Below are 21,987 nucleotides of genomic sequence, written 5' to 3'. Positions count from 1 at the left end.
CAATTCACTGAGGAGGCCTCTGCCCCTTTCTCCAAGTCATTAAGGCTTGGGCCCAGTATTTAAACTTGGTGGACACCACTAGTGTCAGACCTCCAGCTAAACTCTGTGTCACTTTTGATGTCTGTGTGGAGTATTATTTAGTGCATAAGAAGTCCTGAAAACATGGCAAAACATTCTCAGGTGTCGATAAACATTTGATACCTTTTCTCCAACCAGTGAGCTTGCAGAGCATCTTGTCAGGAGTATTAAGACTTACTCCCCTCTAGTGAGAAAAGGCAGTAATTGCACTTTTTAGTGTAGCTTTCACATGGTCATGATCTCTTCTGAATTCTTTTTAAGGCTTCCTCTTGCTCAGTTACTTCACTTATCTGGAACTTTCCTGAACTTTCTTTCACTGATGTAGGTGGTGTTACAAATTATCTTATTTTAGACTCTATCTCAGCTTTGAAAATTAATATATTTAATGTGTGAACTATTTTGTGACTAATGGTTCACACCATTATTTCTTGTGAACATATGTTGTTTGTTTGTTGTATGGTGTGGACAGAATATTGAGTAGTTATTTCTTCCTGATTGACTAAAAGTTAATGGTTCGGTTTTTTTTAGATCTTTTTTCCATAGAGGCAGTGTTTCTATCCAGTTGTTCAAGAGTGAACTTTCAGCACAGACACAATGTGATGATGAATAGTGGGATTAAGACTTAGAAAAATATACCATAATCTCCCAGTTTAAAATAAAGTCTACATCTGTATCAATTACTGAAAAAAATTTAAAAATAAATGGTATTTCAGAGGTAAGGCAGTCTGATTCTAAAATTTATATCTGAGAAGTTTAATACTTTTACAATAAACACTAAAAGGGTTGTAACATGATCTGTAAACTTGTGTAAGTATTTGCATCTGGGTTTTGGTTCAGTAGCAAATCAAAATGTTTTAAAGCAAATCAGTATGCTTAGTGAAGATTGGATGGTTTCCAGAATTGCTTCAAAGATTGCAAAGAAGATATCTTGCAGAGGAAACTGCACCAGGATGTCTGCTTCAGATGGACAAATGTACTTCCACCCCATTAAGACATGTTCAGTCCTTCAGACAGCTTCAAACCAGTTACATGGGGAGGACTGTTTATCCACGGGGACGGGATATATCATGTCTGTGGTAAAACACTGAAACAATGTAAAATGTAGATATAGGGCTTTCAGCACTAACCAAGCTATTGCTCCTACTGCCCTGAAAGACTTGATGATACGCTGTGCTATGGTACAGCACAGCTCTTCAGAGCAAATACTGCTTGTTCCTGAATGCCAGGACTTGGAACAGCTCAGGATTTAAAACAAGCAGCTGACAAGTTTGTAATGAAATATGATAATGGCAGCATTTGAATAAAGAAAAATTCTGAGATCATCCATTTTGTTGATAGCAAATTGGAAGTTATTTGTACAACCTCTTGGCTGATGAGGTGAGTGACTAATTATAATGATTATGCAATCAAGAATAAATTCAACCCTCTCCCATATGTTGTGCAAGTAAGCAAGAGAAAAAAAATAAGTGAAGAACTAATGAAGAAGATAAATGTAAGTAAGTGGTGCTAGACACTTTTGGAGACATGGAAGCATGTGAATGTTGTCTTCCTTATGTTCTTTCTATTTTATCACAATTCTAGAATGTTTGCTACCAAGTTCCATGGCAAAAGGAGTAACTATAAATGTCTAAACATTCACACTTTCAAAGTAAGCAAGTTCTGAAGTCCTTGTCCATTTGTAGTTAGACAGCTCCCTGACTCAAATAGCAGTCCTGAATACAAGTGATCTGGTCCCAAGGACTGCTTTGTATTTTAAAGCTTGAACAAAACTCTGAGTCAAGCCCTAACATGCTTCTCAAATTATTTGCATCAGAAGTGTAAAGCAGCCTGGATAACCTTGTTGTTTGATCACTGAAATTTGACAACCCCTTTATAATCAGCTCAAGGAGGATATGCTATAGCCCTGCTGACAATGCAGCTCCAAAGCAAATTATAAATTAGCATAGAGCAGGTTAACAAAAATAATTCACTAATTGTCATTATAAGAAAAGCAGAAGGCATCAAATTAAATCATAACCCAACAAATTGAAATGTCACTGAAATAAAGAGATCATTACCTTAGGCATGTCAGACATTTAAGAGAACTAATATGTCCTCCAAAGCACGTTAAAAATTTCCCGTAAGAACTGAGAAATAATTCTGAAAATATCATCAGTGATCTTTCTGCATTATTTCTATTTGAAGTCAAATCACAAAACTTTGTAATGTTTTGTTAGGTGGAATACATTCATGCCAGATGATGGCCACAATCCATAGCTGTAGTTTGGTCACAGATTTTCTGTCATTTGAGAGATAGAGTTTACCCAGTAGACTTTGGATTATATATTAAATTATTTATTTACTACAAAATGAATGAATTGTCTGTAACTTCCCATTTTTACCAAATGAACAAACCCACATAATTAATAATAAGACTAATACATAATTAATCGTTGTAGCTGAATAGGTAGCTTAACTGCTTTTTATCTATGGGCAGAAATTCAGCATCTCCATGGTAATTCACTTCAGACTGATAGGCAGTATCTCTTTAAGCATACTTAACCTTGCCCTTACTAATACAGACTGCAAGCCTAATGTTGGCTTGTCCTTTGAAACACAGTACCATACATTTGTAACAAGAACAAGAGCTTATCTTTCTACCAGAAGCAGCAGAAGGAAGACCACATTGCCAAGATGTAGAAAATAGGATGCAAACATTCATATAGACAACCATATTTTTTTTCTGATAAAAGTAGAAAATCTTCAGGAGAGCTCCTTATTTGGACTTTCACCTTTGCAACTGATAAAAAGCACCCGATTAAGTATCTGTTAGATATCTCTTGAAGGGGATGCAGATATACTGTTTTATTGACATATGATCAAAAGGAACATGGCCAGCAGGTTGAGGGAAGTGATTCTACTCCTCTGCTTTGGTGACACCCCATCTGAGTGCTGCATCCAGCCCTAGGGTCCTCAATACAGGAAGGACATAAACCAGTTGGAGTAATTCCAGAGAAGGGCCATCAAGATGGTTAGAAAGATGGAGCACCTCTCCTACCAAGAGAGGATGAAAGAACTGGGGGTGTTCAGCCTGAAGAAAAGAAAACTTCATTGTGACCTAATTGCAGCCTTCTAGAGCCTGAAGAGTGCCTGCAAGAAAGGTAGAGAGAGATTATTTACAAGTGCATGTAGTGACAGGACATGGGGGAATAATTTCAAACTGAAAGAGAGTAGTTTCAGATTAGATATTAGGAAGGAATTCTTTATTGTGAGGGTGCTGAGGTACAGGAACTGATTTTCCAAAGAAGATGTGCCCCATCCCTTGAAGCACTCAAAATCAAGCTGGATGAAGTGCTGAGCAGTCTGGTCTAGATAAAAGTGTCTCTGCCCATGGCAGGGGGGTTGGAACTACATGATCTTTAAGGTGCCTTTCAACCCAGGCCATTCTATGATGATCTGATTGAAAAAGACTCAAATTTTACTTTCTGAACATTGCAAATATATTCTGGTAACTCTCCTCATTCAGTATTCCTCCTCCTTTTGCTTCTACCGTAAGTTAAATTTTCCACATTCTTGCTCTTAGCACTTTTTTCCTTACAAGATCACACACACTCACAGATGCACACTAAAAAGCTCCAACCATTGTGAGCTGACAAAGCAATTTTGACACAGAGACTTTTAGGACAAATTTGGATGCAACATTAAATGTGCAGGTGAAGCAGACTGCAGCCACTGCAGAGCTGCAACAGATGTGCTAACACTCTGTTTGAAAGTGTCTCTGAAGGCCCTTCATCCCTGTGTGTTTCTTTTTTTCATTCCTTGCTAAATCTGGTCTTGGAAAGACAAGCGGGAACACTTCGAATGTCCTTAGTAATTCAGGCAAGAGGAAATTATTGAAAGAATTTCTGTAGAGGACAGATTGTCCAGTGGCTACTGTACCAAAATGCCATGATGGCAATTTGGATTAAAATTTGTTTTCTACTGCAGACTTCCCTAGATTTTAAACTATCAGTCTGATGTTTTGACCTTTCTTTCCATTCTGAAGAGTGGAATTAATAATGCAAATAGGATTCTAATAGAAAGCATCACTGTGACACACACAGGTAACAAGCTGGAGAACTTATATGTGCTTGAATTGGAGATTCATTTTCTAATATATCTGTACTTTTAAAAATGGGACATTTTTGACATATGACTCATGCTTACAGAAGAAATTAATGTCCAAAAGAACCTATTTTGTCCCAACAGTCTTTTTTACTTCTTTAAGTACAGAGGCCCAAGCCTGTGCTTACAGGGACTGTATTTTGTCTTGTACAATATGGATTAGTTTATTTTTCATTCACAAATTCTTTCTAGTCAAAGCATAATTAAGTAAAAATGTATTTTGACATATTTTAAAATTAACATAAATTTCAGTCCACAGTAGTTCTCCTAAAATTTTTATTAAAAATTATAAGAAATCATTGAACACAGAAGAAATCACACTAATAAGATCTGCTATTTTTCAAACCTGGTTGATTAAAGTCTATTCATCTTTATGTACACAGTGTTTGTAAAACATATGGGTAACATTGACAGCTTGAATATATGTGTAAAGAAAGTTGCACACTTTTATGTGGTTCCTAAATCATTCTACTAGCTGCAAAACAAACTGGAATGTTAGTTCCATTGTAAGCTAGCAAGTCAGGGATGGATTGAAAAAATACTGGTTGAATTCCATTAATTTCCATAGTCCAAAGATGATCTTAAGCTGTTGCCAACAGCATCCCTCTTGTTTATTAGCTTATTTTAAATATTAGTTTTATTCCATGTAAGTAGTGTATGTGTTTTATTTGGATATTCAGCAAATCTTCCCTGATAAACAGATAATAAACAATTATTTGTGCAGATTATGAACCATGAATTTTAGATGGATTAGTGCTCTTCCATTACAAATGTGTCAATAAACACTGATCATGCATTTAGTGTCTCAAAAAAGGTTCATAACTGCAATTTTCTCATTGCAGTTGCAATAGAGAAAACCTGGAGCTTCCATAAACCTGAGCTGCAAAGACACTCAGCTAACAAATTGTTAGAATTTCAAAGTCATCTGTTTTTTCTCTTCACTTTTCTCAACCTTCCAGTTTCTATTGAGCTTCTCAGAGTAATGTTAAAAGATGTAGATATGGTAACTTTTCCTTAGTAATGTCCTTTCCCATAATAAGTGTACATTATTAGGACACTTTCCTCTCCTGGGAAGCTTTTCATTTGATTTAACACACACATATAAACCATTTTATGAATAATGTATTTGAAGCTAGATCCCCAAACACAGTTAAGAAAACAAGTAATGAAGAGAGTCTGTTTCTGAGAGTGTGCAATAGGACTCCATAAAATCATGTCCCCTATGCTGCTGTAAATATGTTCCCAGCTGGCAACCTCTGTCCAAATTGTAGGTGGAATAACATTTCTGCCGCTGTTAAGCAGTAGCCAACAGAGCTGCTAAGTAAAAGCCTTAAAGGGGCATGACAGATTGCTCAGTTCTCCATGTAGAGAATAATGTAATCTGCTGTGAGACGTTTCACACAATGCCTCCCGCTGCTCCATCTGGGCTGCTGAGCACCAGTGGATCACTGGATTGTACACAAGTCAAATATGAAGGCAATTCCTGACAGCAGGATTATTTTTTTTAATGAATAGATGCGCACTAAGGAATGCAAGCAGCATCATATTTCAGTTCCTAATTATTCATTAAAATATTAAGCTGAATTTACTTTTCAAGTCATGAGGCAATTAGAAACCTAGAAGTGCTCTCTGAACTTACAGCAAACCTTTTATAGGGAAAATGGTGATGGTAAGTTAAGCTAGTAAAAGATCTGAGAGAAGATACTTTCAGAACTATACATTTCTTATAGATAGATTTCATGCATAATCATAATTATTCACATTATTCTCCTGTGATAAAAACCAAGAAGACTCCATTTGCTTTTTCATTCCTAGAGTTACAAGTAAAAGGACTTTCACTATAATCCTGTCTTCTTCAGTTACAGATGGTGAACAGAAAGTGATCAAAACAAATACATTTATTTTAGTATGCTAATGATGATTCATTCCAAATCAAACCTGGAATTATTTAGGCTGTTGCCTGTGGCCTCCAGTAGCATACATAAACACTACAGGCTCTGAACCTACATGCAAAGCCCTCATTTATGACAAGAACATGTCCATCTGGAAGAGGACATAAGAATTCATACTTTGAGTTTTACATGCATTTAATGGGCAAAAGAGGTTTATGTACAAAAAAGGCCTCTCATCTTTTTTGGCTTTTTTTACTAAGAATCTTACTTTTTTTTTTTTGCTTTTCAAGACCTCTGTCTTGTTCATAAACCCAGCTGTCTTTATTCATAGTTACTCAGTGACTTCTCAGTTTCTTTAAATTAGGTCTAGTGTCCTATGTAATAAAACTAACACTTACTCCTCTTGACAAATATCCCTTCTAACACATGTGCATTTGATTTCTCAAGCTCTTGTCACATGAGAGTTAATCATAGTAGGTTTGGAACAGCAGATATAATCAGAGTGTGACATGGTACATCAGATCATGAGCTTTATTTTTCAGTCATAGATCTGATAGCAAGAAACTGGTGGTCACATTTTGGATGTACAGGTCTTCTGCCTAGAAGCATTTAATTTGAACTTCTATGTCTCTTAGAATCCAGAATTCTGTAAGATGTTTTCTTCCTGCAAATATATGATGTTTTCTAATAGTTCTGGTTGGGTTTTTGCTTCAGCTATTCACATTAACTGCTTTATTTCAGTGTGATTTAAAGTAATTATACACTGGAATTCTACTCAGTAGAATATCATGGAAATAATTTTTTTGGAAATGAAAGCCAAGCCTGACTACAAATCTGAGTTTTCTACCTTCCCTTTCCTCTTGATAATTCATTAACTACCAAAACACTCATGGTTTATGAAGGGAACAGAGGTCTTAAAAAATAAAAATAATCTTAGTCCAAAAAAAAATAGAGTGAGATGTGATTTCTATTTTTGTAGAGAGTGTGAATACCAGAGAAGGAATCAAGATATTGCAGCTAAAGAACATAGTTTGCACAATGATAACTCAGAATAAATCAGGTCAAAATTATAAGATTCCTAGTTATCAAAGAGGTTTTCTAAGTTGTATTCCAATGGAGCTAATGAAGGATCACAACACATTTAAGAAAGGGAAATGACATGATTAGTACTTGTAACAATGGAAGTCTAGACTCTCTGATCCAGAAGATTTTTCTAGAAGGTTCTCCTTTTTTTGTTCGGCAATTTGTCATTTAGGCTAACAGTTTGCAGAGATTAAATAGAATTCACTACTAAGAGATGACAAGCCAAATTAATAAAGGTAAAAAGTATTATCCTTTTACCCAAGTTATAGCATATTTTGAAGAAATTACAGCTCATTAGTCCTTTAGAGAAAAAAGGCAGATCTCTCTTTCTGCAGGCAGCATTTTAAGAGTAGCTAGAGTGAAAGCATAAAAACTTCTGCATTTGAACAATAGTCTTTATTTACGCTGAAACAAACAAAAAAAAAAATATTTCCAGCAAGAGTTATTTATGATTGTCAAAGCAAGAAACATTTAATCTCTTCCCAGTATTCTTTTCTCTCTTAAACAAGTCCCAGTCTGAAAGTTAGGAACTTCCACAAAGTCACAGAATCAGCTGCATGGTAACAATAGTAGCCTTTGCAATGCTCTAGCTTTCTTCCAGTTTGCTCACAGAATATCTTTTTATACTGTAGCTCTCCAGTATGAAGAAGAGTCATGGTGCCCAGCCACTACTGATCTGGAAAAAGATGAGCGAGTACCAATATTTGTGTTGTTTACATCTCTTCATGGTTCCTGTCATTTTGCACTGATCTCATCCTTACTATATCAGTAAGACTGCTTGTAGAGATGGTGTGATAACAGAAATTTTTATTTTGTTTCTAAATTTTCAAAAGGTAAATTGTCCTACCAATTATCATATAGAAATATCATTCTTTCCAGTGCGCCACAGTGTCCACCAAGTGTCTTCTTGGTACTTCCCTGCTAGCTCTGACACAGCGGCTGCGCGGGACACCCGTCTGTGCTCAGGAGTGCAGAAGAGCAGCTAAGGGTTATGAGCCCTTTCCTCGGAAGGCACTTCGGCGATGGTGAGGGAACCGGGAGGAGACAATCCAAGTTGTATACATCCAAGGTTTATTGGTAGCTCCGGGGAACGCTTGGCCTCAGGGGTACAATGCTGGAAAGCCCCCAAGGAGACCAGAGCAGCCCCTTTTCTTAGGGGGTGGAAACAAGGGAGGGGTTTGGCTATCCAGCAACGGGGGGATAGAGGGGAGAGGGACATGAAGTAATTGACAAGCAGGACAACATATCAGGGAGCTGAGGAGGGGGGACTCCTGGCCCTTGGCCAATCACTCGACGCCCTTCGTGGAAGCTTCTAGAGAGAGGGGCTAGAGAGTCAAGTGACAGACAAGGTGCCAGGGAGGGGATATGGGGATTGACATTTAGGGAAGGGGAAACAATTTGGGATGAAACCATAAACGAGAGAAAAACAGGGACAAACCAAATAACACAATACAACACCAGTGTATTAGTGAAAAGTTTCACTGATGAACCTCTCAAAATATAAGTACGGAAATAATTTATGTGTTGCAAGCTACTCTAAAAATGTATTCAAATGCAAGTACAGAAGAAAACAATATATTGTAAAATGTTATTTTCTAGTCAGTGAGAGAGAAGAAACTAAAGGAAATCTCATAAAGCTAATGCTAATTTTCACTAAAACTTGTCATCATAATTCTACCTCATTGTTTAAAGAAATGAGATGTCTATAAGATACTCCTGAATTCTCTAAAAAGGACACTTCCTTATTAGTGACAGTACTCCAGGAGGAGAAGAATTACTGAAATATATCTTTTCAAGAAAATAAATAAATATGGCCTGGGTTATTTTTGCTTTATCAGGGTTGCCCTTGCTTGCTCCTTACATAGGACACTAATTGAGTTAATGGTGGACTCTCAACTGACACAAGCATCAGCCCCTTATCTAAAAAACTTTCCCCTGGTTGACGGTGGGCTCAAAAGGCTGACGTCGAAGATGGTAGCAAGAATCAGCAGTTTATTAAAGCCTTCTTCCTGTTCTCTTTTGCAACCCCATAGGCTGCACCATGCAACACTGACTCCTTCCACACACAGCACAACCTACTAGCTCCAACATCAACACCTTTCTCCTCCTAACTCTTTATACCTTTTCTCTCACATGCATAACACCTGTGTGCCCTTTTACCCTTGTTATTGGTCAATACACATCAGCATTCCATGCTTCTTCTCCTTCAATGCTGCCCACCTTTCTTATAGAGCTGCACCCCATTAGGGATACCGCAGCCCGCCCCATTCCTAATCTTTTACCATCTATTCTCTCACACGGGGTGACTATACCTGTTCAAGCTATAGTTCAATGAAGTCACACTCTTAAATGAATGGCACATACAAGGATCAAACCACTACCCTGACACTATTAACAACATGCTATAACCAGCTGAGCTAATCTCAGGATTATTTTCACCTGTTATCTTGTGGCCACTGAGGGGATATTTTTTTTTTGTGTGGTTAGTAGAAGAGTTACTGATTCAGGATTTTTGATGGAGTTCATGAATCCTCAGACTCATAAGAGTAACAAGCTGACAGAAATTGTCCAAAACGGGTGCCATCTTTAACTATTTATCAAGCTAAAAACTACAAGGCTGTTTTCATAACTATATATGGTTACAGCTGATAAATTTGTCAGAAAGAGGAAGGGTTGAAGTACATTGGATGTTATTTTGTAGGAGGATTAAATGCAAATATTTCTTTGTCATTGTATTGTGATATTGCTATATATTGCTGATTTTTCTTGGCTTTTATTTTTATGGAGATTCTATGGATTGGGACCAGATATTTTTCTAAAGTATCTATTTTATTGGAAAGGAGCTACAGGATTCTGCAGGATGAAGTTGAGATGCATAGGAAAGTTCAGGTGAAAAGTACCACATATGCTAGGAGAAAGTCCTGTTAAATTAGTGCTGAATTTTTATATATGTACATATATAGACATACATATTTAATCTGCTTACAGAAGTGCAATTATAATATAATATAAGCATTAATGTAAGTTTATGAAATTGTGTGAAACTGGTAAAATTAGAATTTACTGTCCTTGAGGAAGTAATGAATAAGTAAGAAACAGGATACATCCATGTTACCTGGAGAGCATGAGTACCCAAGCCCGTAGGTGCGTAATTTCCAGAGACCATAGAAGTGTCTAGGATGGCAGAGTGAAGGCTTGGCTCTCCAGCTGCTGGTTGGGATGAAGCATCTCACTCCACACATTTAAAAATAAAGGTTAGATGACTATGTCTTAGTAGCAAATAACCCTTTTTAGTGGTCTGCCATGAAGAATCCAAAGATACATCACAATATCTACCTAATCACTGGTTTTCTGTGCTAGATGACTTATGTGATTTAAACACCAAATGTAGTTACTAAGTGTGTGCTAAATAAAATCAATTAGTGGCATATGTACTTCTAAGATAGTGACAGGCACACAAAATAAGATTTAAAACTGCAATTAAAAACCAATTTTTTGTTTGTGTTCTCTCCATCTTGCATGATTTCTGTTAAGTATTACCCCATAGTAGGTATGTTCTCAGTAAACTTATTTGAACTAGTGATAAAACCAAATCCCCCCAAAAAACCCAAACAAAACGACCGAATAGTTTAAAAAGGAGATATTAATATTTTAAATATACAAAACTATTCACATTTCCACTAGATATTATATAATTCTGAAGTAATATCTTGCTTCCTGAAAACAAAACAGTAAGACAAGAATCTGAATCCTCTATACAGTCTCCTTGTTCTTTTTTATCCTTGTATCATTTCATTAGATATGAATTAGAATTCTATTTGTTTTCTTAAATAAAATACTACTTTAAAAATAGAATAAAATAAAAATCTAGGTGTTGGAATCACTTTAACCCATATTTTATTACAAAATCATTATTTTGGCAAAGGGAAATATCTTTAGGAATAGATGATGGGGAAAAATATCTTCTGGATTTATCTTCTTTTTTTTTCCTTTCAAGTGCCTTGTGGTCCCTACCTCCTCCTTTCTCCTATTTTTTTCTCTGTGTTGAATAAACGACTTTAAAGAACCCTGCTGCACAGAGATTTTAAAACAACATTTTCTAAGACACATCATAAACTCCAGAAATTTATCAAGATCTGATATTAAGGATAAACCTTAAAAAAAATGTTTTTGTGTAATACAAGAGAAATGTTTTCTGCTTAACATATGCCAGACAGATGGCACCAATATTTTATTTCATGTGCTGTAAGCTTACATGAAACTGGGCAATGAAATTCAGCTTTAAGAGAAATCCAGGGAAGATGAATTTCTCTTAGCTACTGGGCAGCTGGCTTAGCAGTCATGTTGTGTTTGTACACATGTTTCTTAAGTGGAGTGGTGTTTGGGGACTTCTTCACAGTTAGCACTGCTGAGAAGACTGATAGAAGTGCTGTTAACATTATCAGAGGTATTGCAAATATTTGAGGAGTAAAGGGATCAGACCTTCTTATGGAAGGAGTGCTTCTCATTGAAATATAAATGTTTTTCAACTCATGCCAATATATCCTCTGAACAATACAACTGGATAACTTTTCTTTCTTTTTTTCTCTAAGCCAAATAGATATATTTTGACCTAATAACTCATAGGGAGTGAGATGTTACAGAATAATTTTATTTTCCCACTTGAAATAAAAAAAAAAATTAAAAAAAAAAAAAAAAACAAAAAACAACAAAAAAAAAAAAAAACAAAAAAAACAAAAAAAAAAAAACAACTATAGGTCTCAGTTAGGAAATTCAGTAGGAGATTCTGGACTTCCAAGTGGTAAAATTTGACTACAATGCCTGCAACCACATATTCCCTTGAAAAACAGGTGATATAAAAACATTGCTAAAATAGCTTTTGCTTTCACATTATTTATTTTCTTGAAAAATCAAGTAAACAGTTGTGAATAAAAACAATAGAGATAAATAAACATTTAACTAGAAAAATTGATTAGGTATTTTTGGGTTTTGTTTGGTTTAGTCTGTGGGTTTGGTATTTTTTAAAGAAGACAACAAAGCACTCATCCTTTTTTGCATGCCAATTGCCTGCTCTCTATTTCCTCAAGCTCTATTTTCAGTAAAAATTATAAAAAGAGAAAAAAAGCTTCTGTTTTTGTTTATATGTCCTAACTAAACATATCCCTTTAAATAATTTTCATGTCCTTGGAAAAAACTGGAGTGTCCAAGAACAAGTTAATAACATATTTAAGGAACCTTGTCAATCAAAACAAAGACTAAATTTGCATTGTGTCCTGGCATAACCCATTGTCTCACAGATAAACCACCAGATTTACAAATTATGTTGTGTCATGAAAGAGCTCCATTTTTAGAATAATAGTTTCTAATACAATGTCAGCAAGCTAGTCCTTGGCTATGCTGAGTGCAAAATTTGCAGACCTCTGGTCTTCATCAAAACAATTGAGTTTTGTAGCAGAATCAAAATTTTGGAAAGCAGAAAGCTGATTAACATGTGAATGACCTACTGCATACTAAAAAGGGAAAGAGAGTTAAGTTCAGACACACTTATAGACAAACCCTTTTTATTAGAAGTTTGAAATGCTGAAATGATTCAAATAGCTGCTTATTGCTGTGAGTCATATAGATTATTTGTTTTTAAAATAATGCAAAAGCAAAAAAAGCAAAACCATATTAAAAAATTTTGATTCATTGCCACAGTTAACGTTTCCTCCCTCTATAACCTAGTAAAAGAAAGAAATGAGAGTATAGCAGAGTACCTTCTTGATAGATCACACTTTGATGATGTGTGCATTGCTCCAAAAGGGGAAAGGTAGTGGAATATGACCTTGCGTACTTAATTTCTCCCTTCATTTGCATACAGACTATATTTGGATTTGCCTACAGGAAGAATAAAGGAAGTTTCCACTAGACTGTAAGGATATAACAAGGTCAGTGTTTCACTTGGGAGAATATATTTCTCACTGCTCTTTCTCTATGAACCACATTTGAGTATTTGAAATGAGCTAAGGAAATAGTAAGTTAGCTAAAGTATGTTTCGCTATCCTTGTGTTTTCTTTTCCTAGCTAAGTACTTTCAGAAAGATGAGGTTTTATTTTGATGTAACATTATGCAAATGGTCATATACTGCTTCAGGACCCAAACTGATGCCATGATGCTTCCTAAATTTATCAGTCTGATTTGGTACTAGATGGACCTCTGTAAATATTACATCCACACTGTAAGCTCTTCCAGACAAAACTGCATATATTGTGGTAGTGTTACTTATATAAAAGTGCTTGTCCTGTCTCTCTTCATCTAGAAAATAAAACCTTCCCTCTAGGAGTTGTATTAGAGCAATAAAAATTGTGCAGATTACAGACCACACACTGCTATGTAACTCTGCCACACACATAATATGTGGTCACAGAAATACCAGTAAATATCCAGAAATATTAGTAAACTGGAAGACAGGAATTCCAATCCATTTCCATTATCACTACTGAGGGAAGATGTCCCTCTGTAAAGACAAGGAAGTGGATTTTAAATACAGATTTAATCTCTGATGTGTAGGTGGTTGCTAAGTATGAGCAAAATCTCATCATCATCATAGGATGTTTTTGTGCCTAGTTGCATACACAGCATAAAATGTAGTCTTAATCAGAAGTGAAGCAGTATCTATAAAGTATCTGTAAATTATTTCTATGTGTAAAGTAGCTCGGGAAAGTCTTTAGAAGGGGATCGTGTGCTGTGTATATACCCCAACCCATTCTGTTTGAGGACAAGTGTTTAGGGGGCTGATGGCTGCTGACACATGTGGTGACACATGGCAGACTACTTACTTTTCCACCTTCTTATGAAGCAGTATTAGAGTTCTGATACATAGTAAAGGCTGCAGTATGAAAAGATTAAAAGATTACACTTGCCTACTTATTGATGTGCCAGTAGTGGGTCTGGTCAGGTTTCTCATGGTAAAGAGAGCATGATGTGAACCAATGAGCCCTCTAACTTCCAAGGATGATCTGCAAATTGTAACACAGTGGTGCATCCAACATTTGCCCTTGCAGACTGAGAGAATGAACACAAACATGAAGTGAAGATGTCTCAATGAAAATTGTAAGAGCTTCCACATAACAAAATCGTACTGGCCCTCTTGGAATACTGAAAGAACCCAGCTTTCATTTCAGCTCACATTGTTCTCACCTGCTTTCACAGGTGATAGAGCAGGATACCATCCCTTACTGTGCTGCCAGTTTTGTGCAAACTGCTGCTCCATTCAGCAAAGGTCTGTCCAGCCCTGATGTAGCTGCAGTCTGCAACAAAGGGTCCCAGACTGTCTGCATCCAACTAGCCAGACATTAATCCCTGAGCACAAAGAAACTGTAATTCTACTCTTACAAAACAGCGTGAATGAAGTGCAACCTTCCTTTTGATACCAATGCGCAGTGTGTGCCCAGTATGCAGATATAGGGAATGCGTGCAAGGTGATTTTTTTTTTTTCTCAACAGTCTCTTTAGAATTCATTTTTAGAAAAAGCATGGAGTTACACTTTAACGAAGCAATAGAAGTGTTGAAAACCGTCAGACTGCCTGAGTTGAACTTAGGTGCAATGGAAAAGTTGGGGTTTCAAAAAAATTCCTAAAGCAGTTCCTAAAAATTCCTAAAGCAGTTCCTTTCCCTGTAAGCACTTGCACTGTGGACAACAAAGCTTTTGTGTGCTTGAGATATATGAAAGGGAGGTGTTGAATCTCATCCTGAATCTCAGAGGGACTCCAGCTGGAAAAGGTTCTTTAAGTATGTCTAAAAAGACAGACAACATTGATTTATTTATAAAGCACAGCAACCTCTATTCAAAACCACTTTCTATTCCTTCATATTATTTCTGGGTTTTGTCCAATGATTCTGATAGAAAATACACATGCAGTGCTGTGAGCAGAACTATGTTCTGTTTTGTTTAGCAGAATGGAACCTTCCAATTGTAGATTACCAGTCTTACCTTTCCTTTCACCTTTGCTTGCTGTTTGCCTAGCCCCATGACATTTGCATTTCTCATTACACAATATCAGCTTCAAGATGTGGGTGGAGAAGAAAGACTATGGAGGAGGAGCATGCACCCCAGTATCTATCTTCTATATCATGCCTGTTGCTTGAACAATATGCTCAATTGCTGGTAAACAGGAGGTGAGGTTTAATGCTGAGAAACTTGACTCTTTTGTGGTTTTGTGCAGTCAACTAGGCTTTTGTACAGAGCAGTAATATTGCCTCAAGTTCTTTGTACACCTTAATAAAGTGATTTTTTTTTCCCTTGGTCTTAGTTAAGGATGAAGCAATCTGAAGCAGAGTCTCTGCAGGCTGGCTCCTGTTCTTTAGCTCCAGGTCTGTGCTCTGGGACTCAGAATATGCCCCTGAGCAGGCAGCTTGCTACTTGATCTTTCCTGTCAAAGAGTTCAAGCTCTGTGTGCAGTCAATTTAAAGACCAGGGAACTCAGCTATTTAAAATTGCCTCTTCGATGAACCAAATCTTTTGCCATTGACTAAATAGATAGGTCACATAATTAAAGAAGGTGGTCTGTACTGCCCAGAAAGAGCTAGGTGCTGGATTTTCAGGTGTTTCAATACCAAAACTAGCTGCCTAATACATATAGTGTGTATCATGCTGTTAAACTCTGTTGACTTTCAAGATCTGAAATGTTTATTCTGAGGCACATTTCTGCACAGTGGGTGCTGCAATCACTGACAGACATACCTATCTACCTGCAGGCATCTTGGCATTCTAACTGTGAATAGGGAAGGCAATCCTACTGTTTGTAGAGCTCTATAATTGAATTAGTGAACATTATTTTATGAAAGAGAAGTGCTCCCACCGAAACATTCAAGCATAAACAGCTCACACATAAATTATTCACTCCTGCACAAAGCTACAAGGCTAAAGCTACCTTTCCAGGACATCTAAGTGATATAGAATATGTCTACAGAGAAGTGCTGTAAAGAGTAACCCAAGCTGTCCCTGGAAAAGACTGCTTCAGCAAACAGCTTAGTTGTGATAATATCCTAACTAGTAAGGATGGCTTCAGGCATTTTATGGATGCTGCAGATCCACCCATACTGCTTCCACACCTAAGCTAGAGTTGCAATGTGATGTGAAACTATATCACGTGGAAATGACAACATGACCTTGAAGATCAATGCACTGCATCCCATCATGTGATACAGACTTGGACATATCTGTTTAAGTCCTCTTTATAAACTATATCCTCTGCAGAAGAGGCATCTAGGCAAGGTTTGATTTAATCTGTGGGCACCTGAGACTATCAAAGTTTCTGTGCCTGAAGCCCCCAGATTTCAGTATATGCTGAAAAATGGCAATTCCAGAATGTAACTACAGAAACATTCCCAAGTAATGGCCATCAATAGGATCAAATCTATCTCAGCAATTCGGTTATTAAAGATTACCCCACTGATGGGAAACCCTGACTCTACTCTGGATAGAAAACTTTTATATACACCTTAAACTTTGCATATGTCTAGAAGATTTACTAGTGTGGTACTTGGATCTTGGAATGCAGAAAAACAGAGTATTGTGACACTCTTATCCTCAATTCATATGCTGGCAGCATTCAGTTAAGGTCAACACATGAATGGCCATATTTCTTTTGATTAAACTGCAGTGTTTAAAATATTTCTCAGGAAAGTATAGATTTTATTTCTTCACCAACCAAAACATTCCAGAAAGAGGACAGACAATGTATGTCTGACCCTTATGCCTAGATATATGCCTTGGCTAAGAAGTTCTGGAAACCCACTTCCTGCTAGCAGATAATGAGAATCTTTTTTGTTATACAACAAGAGCCAAGTTCCTTATTTTTCTGTTATCCTACTGGCAGAATAATGAATCCAATGTTAGATATTTTCCTTTAATATTTAATTTACTGATAACCTGACTATGGAGTGATGCTTCATAAATTTCTATCTTAATACTTATGTTCTGACTTTCAAAAATTTCAAATCTAGAAAAAGGTGCTTGTCAGAAATGAAGGTGAATATATTCTGCTTATGTCTGAATAAACAGGCTTAAATATAGGTAAGCCACATGCAATGACATTTGACTCTGTATAGCCTGAGACAAATGTCATTGTATGTGGCCTACCTAGTCTTGCTGAAAAGCTGGCTCTGCCTCTATCTTCAAAAACTTACACCTAACTGGCTCCCAAGCATAAACTGAAGAGTGTTTGTTGGTGATGAAACCTTCTATTTAAAAGCTAAGACAATAAATTCTTGAGGTGTACAAGTCCTCATCACATTCTGAGAATAAAAACATCACTTTGAAAAATATGCATTCTTAACTCCTAGCTTTTTAGAAACTTTGCTTTAGAAGATCCTGAAATAAACACTGTTAAGTTTGACAGCAAGATGACTGGAAAGTGAGATGTAAGAGTCATTCTGACAAACACATTTAACCTAAAAAATTCTTTATACATATGGATTCTCAAGAATTTATAAAGTCCCCATATAGCTGAATAGTCCCAACAACAATATCCCATCTGTCATAAAACCTGCTGACCTTTCCTTTGATTTGAAAATTTTCTCCAGGATTGAAAAGACAGTTCAATATACCTGAATATAGAAAGTATTGATACTCCAAGCATGAAAAGGTAAAATCTCTTACTTATTTTGTCTCCTGTTTGCCTTCTACAGATTTCTGTAAAAAATGAAAATATAATTTTGCTGTAAATTTTGAGAGTTTGGTATTTTTGGGTTGCCCTTCTCAAAACTAGAAAGACAAACTAGAACATAAAACTTCTAAAGTAGAAATTCTAAACATTTTTTTGTTGATGTTCTGCTCTACAGTTTTGACAGTGCTGAATCATCTACTTTCAATAGTCATTTTTATCTTAGAAAAGCATTGCTTCAATGACACTGAAATTCTATAATTAATATAAATACCTTATGTATACACAATATTATGTAATTTAAAATATAGTCCAAAAAAAGAATTCTGACTAAATAGACATGAAATAAAGTCTAATTATATTATTGAAGCAACTTTATTTAACACTGAAATGAAATACAAAAGTAACAATAATATTTTTTGACAATTTCCCCCCCAAAAAAAATTCCATAAGCTTTTATGAACATTTGCATATTAAGGAATTGCATTTTTCCGAGGAAAACATTACCTGGAAAAAATATTTTCAGCCACCATTTTTTTTTTTTTATTTCTTGCTTCTGTCAGTTACTGCTGCCTTTCAATTTGTTCTCAGTTATTTGTTGTTCAGGTGGCTCTGTATAAGCTTGACTGATTGTAAACCTACGAACCTGCTGGCCTAACCTATAAAATATATCTCATCATGTGGTCCTTCCATATTTTATGTGTGGGCTGGTGCTGTAGTCTGTCTTCCAAATGCAATTGCCAAGATTGTGACCCACAGGAAGGCCAGGAAGAAGGCAGAGTTTTACTCTGTTAATGAGCCTGAACCTAGAGAGACCTTGCAGGAAAACTCACACCATAGCTGACACTATTATTCCTTCTTGTTTACATTACCTGTTCTCTTGTTATTGTGATAATCAAATCCATGTGCTTATCCTATACTGGAGCCTGGCTCATGGGGCCACATGCAATTAATATGCTCCTCTGTTAGATTAGTGACTTAATTAAAGCAACACCACCACCACTTCTGCAATGTTTCAAGAAGCGTCACTGCAAACATCCCTGTTGTTGCAAGGTGATAGAGCAGAAAATCTCTCAGGTCCATTGTCACTGAGCATAATCATATTGTCATACTCTTGCAATGAAATGAATGGCTAGTTCTTAAGCTTTAAAATACTGCATACTCTTTTGTGTCAGGTTTCTACTGTTTTAAATATATCTTGTATTTTTCCTCAATACCCTTTTTATCCTGTTTTTATGTCTGCCTTCAAAACCACTAAGAGCTTTCAAAATGATGTGTTTGTTCCAAAATAATGCCTTTGGTAACACTTCTGTTTTCTGTAAATTTTATTTTGAGACCATTGAGTGACAGAAAATAAAATTACCTCTCAAAACACTGTGGATCAGTTTGTAAGAATAGACACTTCTTGTCTCTATTCAATTGTTTCTTGCTTTGATCTCACAGCTCACCCACCTATTCTTGTAGAATGGTTTTCCAGATTGCTAGATTTAATTGCTCACTTCAGGATAATTATGATACAGAACAATTCTGAAAGAATGCATGTTCCCCTTCAGCCTGAAATTCTGTGTAGACATTCTTATCTCCAATTAGTGGCACTGATAGTCACTTAAAGTTTAGATTTAAACAAAGGCCTCTTCCAGGTTTTTCATAGACATGTGGCATAGGATTTTGCTTCCTCGGTGGAAACCTGGATAGATATGATGGAGGTTGTCAAATTGTTGTAAGGTGGACACAATTCAAAAGCAGTATATCACAAAAGCTATGTTACAGAATTATTTAAATATTCCTATTTTAGAAATTATAATTATATTATGTTGTGTCACTGAATCCTATTCAAAAACTCCTCCATGTTTTAAACACAGTCACTTAAAAAATTATCGAATGGAATATAGCTATATCTCAGTGGGATTGTAGAAGGTTAAGATGACACTTTACACTTATAAATGCAGGGTAAGAGATCTGCAACTTGGAAGACATAAAAGAGTTTCATTACATACTCAAAGTTGCTATTTAACCATTCAGTAGGGGCTGCATCTCGATTGATGTCAGATTGATAAAAGATTTATATTACAAAATGTGTGTATAAAGCATAGTCTCTAGTGAGATTGAAAAGTGAAATGATTTATTCGTTAGCTTAATTTAAATGCCATCAGTGAAGTTTCAGAGACACATTTGCCAAATGGTGTTAATTCCTACATTCTTATCAACAGCAAAAAATTAAATATGTTGGTGACACTAAGAGTCAAAAAGCAAAAATAAATACAACTCATTCAAAGAAAGTGCAGGCTATTGAAAAAATGTGGAAGTCTCCCTTACACTGTTATAACCCTAACTTAAAATATAGATGGTGCAGACTAATATACAGTCTTTAAATATGAAAAGACATTAATTCCCAAATGACTTCTGTAGGGATTTAAGATGATTTTAACTTTTAACATCCTAAGTCAGTTTCTAACTCTTAATTTGATTCTATTATAACCCAAATATTAAGTTTAATCTAAATATATATTTGAATAATGACAGCTGAGCTTTCCATTGAATCATTTCATTTCTACGAGAACAGATCAAATATAGCAGAAAATGGAAAAGTTTTGAAATTACTTCCAGGGCTGCTGCACCTTGTTTCTTCCTATTTTTTTTCATGCTGAATGCTCTACAATGTCAATACAAGATTTTTCTACCTTTTCTACTGAGAAACTGAGAAGTTTGTATCTTATTTTTATATAGATTAAATGTAGGTTCAAGCAGAAAGAAAAGCCATGTGTTTGATTTGCAGCTTGAGTAGTAACATAATTCTGTGATACTAATTTCTGTGACTAAATTTTCCTTGTTTGTTGTTCTTCTAAATGCATTTAGTTGTGTTTTTCTGAATTACTAACTATACCACTTGTATTATTCCCTAGAAAGTGATGCAATCTTGAAATCTTATTCTGCAGTTTGAGTAGCCATTTATGTGAGCATTACAGAGTGTGATCACCATTAAAAAAGGGCACTTGCCATTCAAATCTAATTTGACTCTTGTGCATATATTAACTTGGTGTAAACCAGGACAGGATTTCCCAGTTTTCTTACTTAATAATCTTTACCTGCAGAATAGAATACTAAAAAATTAATTTAAATAATTATGTGGGAATATCTTTATATCTATATTACAAATAGAAACGGAGGATTAATGTCTTCTCTTGGTATTGTTATCTTTCTTGTTAATATATGTGCAAGATTTTATGAAACAAAATCACTTATTTTAAACCAGAAGAACTTGCTCCCACCATATCACAATATTGATGATTCTTATCTGGTAAAGCAGTAGTTTTATTTTTTCTAACCATTCAGGAGACAATTTAATAACTAGACATTATTTTAAATTTTGGCTCCAAGAACGGCACATATTTACCTATGGGCATATTTGTGATACTTTTTTGCACTTCGTATTATGGTCACAGAAGCAGAGTAAACTGTGTTAAATAAGAAATAAATTTGAGTGCATACACAGTAGGATGTATCACTCTCTATTTTGAGATTATAATTTGCACTGATCATGTAATATAAAGCCAATATAAAAATATGTACCCACAAAGGAACTAAAATTTTATATCTAAACCAAACTTAAAATAGGAAAATGGATGTGTTTCTTAAAATAAAAGGGATCTCAAATACATATGCCCTTATAGCAAGTACAAGATTTTCAAATTGAAAGTTCCTTACTCAAATTTCTGTAGATAATACATCTGCCATCTTATATAGAACACTTACACACACAATTTGAAAATTACCAGATATTTTTTGATCTTCTAGAAGTATAAAATCTCAGATGCTTAGTTCAATATCATGCCTGATCCTGCAACAGATGATCCAAAGACATTAGAAAATGCATTTTTTTGTATGAGATAACTTGAGGTTTTGCTTGTGCTGATGAAATTCTGTAACTAAGTAAGGTCTTTGTGGTTTAAGCTCAGTTTTCTTTGAATGCAACATTAACTGGAAAGATAATTAATATTTTCTTAAAACTAACATTTATTACAGCATAATATATAGTTTTTGCAGCTTCAGATTAATCAAAGACTTGAATTTATCTCTGAATCTTCATTAAGTATTTTTAAAAACATTCAATATTTAATTAAGAGAGAAGGTTCATTATTAATTCT

Source organism: Vidua macroura, chromosome 3 (genome assembly GCF_024509145.1).
Source record: "Vidua macroura isolate BioBank_ID:100142 chromosome 3, ASM2450914v1, whole genome shotgun sequence".
NCBI classification, from domain to species: domain Eukaryota; kingdom Metazoa; phylum Chordata; class Aves; order Passeriformes; family Viduidae; genus Vidua; species Vidua macroura.
The sequence above is the reverse complement of the archived record's forward strand: the minus strand, read 5'-3'. Positions refer to the sequence as shown.